This window comes from Molothrus ater, chromosome 3, assembly GCF_012460135.2.
Source record: "Molothrus ater isolate BHLD 08-10-18 breed brown headed cowbird chromosome 3, BPBGC_Mater_1.1, whole genome shotgun sequence".
In the NCBI taxonomy this organism is placed as follows: domain Eukaryota; kingdom Metazoa; phylum Chordata; class Aves; order Passeriformes; family Icteridae; genus Molothrus; species Molothrus ater.
In genome coordinates this window covers 17,695,822-17,703,587 of record NC_050480.2, presented here as the reverse complement: position 1 = coordinate 17,703,587, position 7,766 = coordinate 17,695,822, and positions in this window count along the sequence as shown.

Below are 7,766 nucleotides of genomic sequence, written 5' to 3'. Positions count from 1 at the left end.
ACTCTCTTCACTCAGTAAAAGAGAAAAATGCTCATCAAATGTCAAAGGTCCTTGAACTGTTGTATTGGTATAATCCTGATGACTGCATAGGACTCTTTCTGACCAGCGGCCTGGGATTTGTGCCTTTCTCATTCAGTAAACAAATCTTTTCCACAGCGTTTAAATATGTAATTGCAGGGCAGAGATTATTGCTTCCTAGAAAAAGTGCTTATGAACACATCTTGCACTAAGTGTTGAGGTTTCACTGTAATCATGGGCTAATATTTCTCTGGTTTACAGGCTGTATTTCTTTTCAGGGTCCAAATTATGAACATGAGATTTGGCTTCCCTATTATGAACTTCCCATTCAAGTACATGACTAATCTGGAGAGAAAAATTAATGCCTGAGGATAACATAACAACAAGGGTACTTCTAAGCTAGATTTATTTATTTATTTTTAAAATAATTTGTTTAGTTTTCAATGGTACTCACTCTAGAGCTGATGGGAGTTGAAAATATTCACTGCCTCACAGAGCCAGACCTGACAGACATCCTGATAGAAAGATCTGACAGTGCTGAATACTGCTGAGGCAAAAACCTAAGAGGACTTGCAACCATATCTAATTGGGCCAGCCTTGAGCAGTGCCATGTCCATCTTTGGAGTCAACAGGAACTAGGTCTGCTAAACATGGAAGAAGCTTCAAGCTTCAAGTTCTCACAGAAGCCACTCCGGTAGTCCTACCAGCTACCAAAACCAGGCAATGCTAAACCAATACACTCCATTCCATTCCATTCCATTCCATTCCATTCCATTCCATTCCATTCCATTCCATTCCATTCCATTCTTTGGAATTTCTTTCAGAATTTTGTATTTTATCAATTAAATTAAATTATGTATTTTATCAATTAAATTAAATTTCCTTCCCTTTCTATCCATTGCGCTTCATTTGTTGATTTCTCATTTCATTTCCTTTAGTGAAAATTCCTCATTTCATGCAAGGAAATGCAATCTCAAGATTTCAATGAGTATCATTTCAGTAAGGTTTGGTTCATTTCACTGCACTTCATTCCATTCCATTTCATTGTTTTAATGTAATTTCACAATTTTTTTTTCAAATTAATTTCAGTCTATTTCCTCTTCTGTCTTTTCATTTCACTTCATTCCTTGGTTTCTCATTTCATTTTCTTTCATGAAATAAAAATTCTTAATTTCCTTTCATGAAATAAAATCTCAATATTTGAATGAGTATAATTTTGTTTCAATTCATTTCACTACACTTCAGTTCATTCCATTCCATTATTTCCCCTCCAGTTCAGTATTTTCTCTTCTATATATATATTCAATTCCACTTTATTCTATTTCCTTTCCTGCCTTTTCATTTCACGTCATTCCTTGAATTTTAATTTCATTTCCTCTCTTTTTATATATTTCAGAGGAGGCATATTTGATTTACATCTGCTGTCACCTAATGACATAAAATACTGGTGACACAGCCTCAATGAAGAGACTGAAGGTCAGGGGACAATTAATCATATTGTTGCCCATAATTTAATATGAAGATATGTAGGTGTATTTAGGACACTTAAGATCCAAAGGTGAAGAGAGTGGTATTCTGGATTTCCAAGTATGCAAAGAGGGAAATTGTCTTTTAGTTCACTTGCTTGTCTTTGCCTAGAGCAGCCAAAGGCTGTTGATGATCTGTTGCACAGCCCTCATGTGTTGTAAAGACTCAAATGAATCCACAGTACCACAATGCACCCAGTCAGCCTCGAGTCACTGCAAATGCTGTAATGCAGGTAAAATCAGAAGTCTGGGTAGATTTTCCAGAGTCCAGTTTTACTCTAAAGAAGTGTAATGATAAACCCCACCTTCCCTTGGAAGGCAGCACATGGCCTTTCTTCTCCTTCTGGGAATCAGATGGGGACTCCTGACTGCATGGTCAGAAAGAGTTTGTTGCTGAAAGGGGTCTCAGTTCTCATTCATTTCATTGGAAACTGAGATCAGTGTGTATATCCAGAGCCTTCTGTCTGTAACAGCTCCTAGATTCAGAAATTCAGGGAACAGGAGCCTACCAGACCAGAGAAAACTGATTGAAAAGGCATCATGATCTTTAATGATGCTTCTTCTTGGCAATTTTTCCTCCCACTTTTTTCATAAACCAAAGAGAACACTATCATCTAAGCCTTGTTGTAGGTACGCCTATCCCCAGTAAAATGTATTTGTGATAGAATCAGCCCAGCACCCTAATTGAGAAGCTGGACACTTCACAGCTGTCATGATGTCTTTTTTAATGCCAGGCTTCAGCACTTCTGTAGCTCTGTCTACACTGCACACTGGTGCAATGTCAATGGATATGTAAGAAAACCTGCTAAATTATTGCTAAATTAACCCACATTTCTCTTCCCAAGTGGTTGCCCAAAATCTAATGAAAACCAAGCAGGAAGTATACAAGCAGATAGTTGGACTAATCCTCATTTTTGCTGCAGCAAAAATAGAGCCAGTAATGGCTCTATCAGTGATAGAGTGCAGACATTTATAGTCTTCATCTATGAACAGGCTAAGTGAAGCTAAATCGTTCTGCTAAACTTTTTAGTAAGTAATTAACCCTGAATTATTAACAACAGGAAGCCCTGGTAATGGTTATGAGAGAAATAACAACTGGTTGCATGGATATTAGCATGAGAGCAGTGAACAAGGCAGGCGAGCAGCATGTGCTGCCATGGAATTAATAGAAGGGACAAGGGTGGCAAATGTCATCCCCTGCAGGGCAGTGCAGTTCCAGGGGCTCACAGAGCTACTCGAAGACACTTGTTTGGCAAGAGCAGCATGTACTCAACAGTAGATGGATGGAAGTCAGAAGTGGATGGTAATAAGGAACATTAAAAATAAATCCAGCCTTATTAGAGTAAAAAGAAAATATGTCAACTTGACAGCTCAGAAACTGGCAACTCTTTAGTTCAAGCAGTTATCCAGGGGACAAGAAATTCATACTGGAGCACCAGGAAGCAGGCAGATGAAGTGACCTGCTGTGCACCCTGTGCTCCCTAACTGGACCATATCAGTGCGAATTTCCTGAAGATGTGAGCTCACCAGTTTCAGAAAAGAGGGGGTCTTTTAAAAGGTCTTACCTTAACAACACCCTAAAACATCAGCAAATCCTTAAAACCTTTGGCTATTGCTGTTTTCATAGGAGCATTCACAGGCACCTGTGAATATTGGGATGATGAAAGCTGGTGAGCTGACAATCCTGGGACCAAGGCATAGACACAGCACTCATGAAGCAATGTGGGCTCCCCTCAGTGCCCCTCTCAAATCATTTTCATGGACCATTTGCCAGCAGAGTGAGGAGCTCCATGTCCCTTCTTGTCCTGTCTGCGGAGAACTTAAATGAGCAAGGCAAAGAAGAGCGACCTCATATATGGGAGGGAAAGTGTCCTGCTGGGTACTGCTCTGCAGGTAAGCAACTTGTTTTGCTTCCCAGCATGACTGGGGTGGCAGAATTAAACTGGAACAACAGTATTAGTTACCAAAAAAAGCTGAGTGAATAGAAGGATAAGCAGAGGAGAAATGAAGGCAAACACAGTAAAATGGAAAAAGTGAATCCAAACCAAAACCAAGGCCCTTATTGTAAACAGAACCAGTCTTATGGCAGAAATGCAGAGGTGAAAGAAAAGAGATACTGAAGCCCCAAAAACTTGGAAGTTTGTGCTTACCTCTTGACTTTCTTTTGAAGCAGTTGCATTAAACAAACACCTCCCTCTGTTCTTACTGGAGAACATGGGGAATTTATCCATGTCCCCTTGACCTAATTAAAATTTAGATGTTGTTCTGGTCTAGGGCAAATTTGGGAGAAAACTTCCAAAAGGGGGCCCCTCCAGAAAGCAAATCCACACGGCCCCTCCCCCCAACCGGTTCGGGAAGGATTCCTCGGAGAGAAGTGGAAAGAACCTGTTTATTTAACAGGCACAGCACACCCCAGCACACAAAATTAACAATACCAGATGACACCACTCTTTCACCGCTCTGTAAAAAGATGACAAATTCAGAAAGTCTCTCTTGGGGGGTGGTCGCTCTGTTATCAGTCCCTCTGGTGCTGGGGCAGCTGCTGCAGCCACAAGGTGCAAACTCTTGGTGTTTCCCAGGTCCCATCAGGAGCAGGTTCAAGTAGGTCCAAAAAAATGGAAAGGAGAAACAGTCCAGGGAAAAATTTGGACTGCTTAGCTAAACTACCTAATGAGCAGAAGGAAAAAGCAAGAGCAAAGCAGAAGCAAGAGCAAGAGCAAAGAGAAAAAGCCAAGCAAAAAGCAAAAGCGGCACTATGTCCTGCTCCATCTGTGTATCCCACCAGCTGTGGGGCAGCGGCTGATAGCAAAACCAAAATAAAACTTTCACTCTTCAGAGCCAGACTTGAAGGCACAGAACATAATATCCAGCATAAACAGAACACACAAATGGGGATACAAGCATCATAATGCCACCCTAGGACAGATGTCTTTTCTTTCTTCTCCTTTCTTCCTTCTTCCTTTCTTTCTTCTCCTTTCTTCCTTCTCCCAGTTTCTGCTTAATATATTTTAGCAGAATATAATTTTCCTGGGTTTTAAAATGTCCTCACATAGCAGCTGTCCCTGTCCTGCAGGGCAGCCCCTTTGCCTCGCTGAGGAAGGGTGCCTTGAATCCCAGTCAGCCTCATCCATCCAATTTCTTTATGGGGTCTTTGTGAATTATTAAGTCTGCTCTTACACCTGGACAGAAGATAATTCAATCTCAGCCCTTTCTGTTGCTCTTAAATAAGTTGTCTTCCTATCCTGGAAAATGTAGTGGCTGTGTGCCACTATATAATAATAGTGAGGAGAGAAATCTGGATGCATGAAGTAAGTTATGTACATTATATAGGGAGAGAAGGATTTGTCTGCCTATTCTGGCTGCACACCTTGGCCTGGGAGAGTGATAGGCAAAGCAGGGCCCATCTCCCCTCTGCCACGGGGCTTTCCCTCCAGTATAGTACAATTTCTTTGGGAACCATGTTGAAGGGACTGGATGTGTCCTTGACTGGGTTTGGGACAGATGCTTACTTGCTTTGTAATTCTTTCTGCCCCCAAGTCATGCCTGGACATCCACAGGAGATCAAGAACAGGAACTTGAGATGTGCTTCTCTTATCTGTGCTAGTCTCCTTCTGACAGCTGACATGCTAAGGTTTGCTGCTATCCACAGCACAGAGCAGGGAGGAACAAACAGCTTTTGGGCATGGGAAACAAGTTTTGCATAAGCATGACAATAGGGTCTGTGCTCCAGTTGCCTGAGCTGCTGCTTCTCATTGAGCTCAAAAGGTGTCTTCAGATAATTGCCAAGAGAGGATTTACTTCACCTAATGCCCAGGGAGTATTAGCAGGGCTGCATTCATTTAGCTGCCTAAGATAGACATGAAGACCAGAAAATCCCAAGTTTGGATTTGTCACTATCCTAGGGTGACGTTATGATGCTTGTATCCCCAGTCATCTGTTCCGTTTATGACAAGAAGAAGCACAAAGTTTCGTTATCAGCTGCGCTCTCCCCCACAGTCTGCTGGAACACAGAACTCCACTGTTGTTGTCTGGGCAGAGATAGGGCAGAACACCTTTTGCTCCTTTTGCTTTTTAGTTAGTTCAGCTAGCTGAGGCAGTCTGAGTTTTCTCTGGACTGTTTTTCTTTCCCTTTTTCTTGGAACCATTTGAGCCTGCTCCAGACCTGGACCTGGGGAGCACTGAGAGCTTGCACTTTGTGACCTACGGGGGCCTACTCTGGGCAGCAGCCTTTGCCAGTGCCGGAGGGATTGATAACAGAGCGAGCACCCACAGGAGACACTTTCTGAATTTGTTGTCTCTTCAGAGCGGTGAATGAGTTTTGTCATCTGGTATTGTTCATTTCTTGTGCTGAGGAGTGCCTTCCTGTTAAATAAACAGGTTCTTTCCACTTCTCTCCAAGGAAATTTTTCTGAACCAGTTGGCGGGGAGGGGCTGTGTTGGTTGGCTTTCTAGGGGGCCCCTTTTGACGGTTTTCTCCCAGATTTGCCCTAAACCAGGATAGTTACAGAACAAAATTCTGAAATCAATGTCACTTCAATGCAACAGGTTTAATTAACAGGATTTTATTGGAGTTCAGCCCATGCTACATGAAAGCTTCAGTTGGTGGAACAGAGAGTATTTCTAGCTGTGGTTTTGATGAGCACTGACTAGTGTGCCCAGTACCATCAGTTTGGAATTAGTCTATGGACAAAACTGGGCATCATCCAAGTTTAGTTCTCACAAGCTGGGAATCATGTAGAGACAGAATGAGAAGGGGCCCAAAACTCACATTGTGCATCTTCCCCAATGTTTTCCTGGCCTCTACTTATTTAAAACAGTCTTAAAAAATCTCTCAGAGGTTTTTACAGCTTCTTCAGACCATCTCTCTCTCCTAGTAACTATTCCTATGACTAGAATGTTTTTCCTAATATATAACTTAATTCTCTCAAGCCTCAATTAAGTCTATTATTCTTGTCCTACTTATACGGATAAATTCCATCTTCTTTGAAAATATGTTTCTTACAGAAAACAATTTCTGTGTTCTCTTTGGTCTTCTGTTGTTCACACTGAATACTATATAATCTGTGAGGACGGGGCAGGTTCTTCCAATTCTCTCTGCTTGATTCTCTCTGCTTGGCTGCTGTCTAGCTGCACCACATTTCCCTTGAAGAGGAAAAAAATTGCTCAACATTTGACACACTGCTCTATTAGAGGCCTTACTAGTGCTGAGTGCAGCTGAATGATTGCTTCATGCATTTTATAAGTTACAGTTCTGTGTAAACACTGTGTTGACATTTAACATTTTCACAACAGCCAGGTTCTGTTGACTCATGCTTAGGTTGTGATTCACTACCTGCAAGGCTTCTGTGAGACCTTGGATCCCCACCATTCACCTAGCACTCTGCAGGTCAAGTCCCTGTTCGTAAGTCCTGTTCAAGGCTGACACATTGCTCACTTCTGCTCCTCTTTTCTCGTATTTAGAAATATTGGCAGGGTGAAGCCAGTTCTTGTTTTTCTTTCCTGGAGTTCTCAGTACACTACCATTTTCTCTCTGCTGAAGGCACATGGGTTCCATCTTCACTAACCCCTCACCAATAAGAGTTTTCCTGGATCTGTTTTAATTCACATCCAGTTAGCTCAAGGGAAAACAGCTTACGATCTGCATAAGATATGCTCATCCTCCCATCTGGTCTCATTTACACAGTGAACATCCTGCCGTGGTCATAGCAGCCCTCTTGTCTCTTGAGGTCCTGAAAACATCCTGAGGTCTTAGGCCAGGGAGCTGTGGAGTTCTCCAGGGCGTCCAGGTTGCTGGGCAAGCTGGGGGTACCCCCCAGCCCAGGGTGTCACCTTGTGGGTGGGGACACAGGTGTGGATCCAGAGGCAGGCAGTCCTCTCATGAGAACTCAAGCCCTACGTGGAAAAAAAATAGCATAAGAAAAAAATCCTCTCTTTCCCCCCAGATATTCAAGCATGCAAAACCCCCAAACTCAACCACACAAATAATCCCCCCCCAAAACAGTCTTTCATGAAGTTTTATCCAACATAAGCAAAACATGGTAAAACTTTCTTTCCTTTAAAAATTGTATTTGGCACAGTCCTATCAAAAGGCTATCAAGCAAAATTAATACATTCATGTTTTTTGGTGTATTTGCAGTTCTGCACTTCTTAAAATAAAAATGTTCTAATAAGTTATAAATTTACATTTCTTCAGTTACCCTGTCTGGCTCCTTTAATAAAATG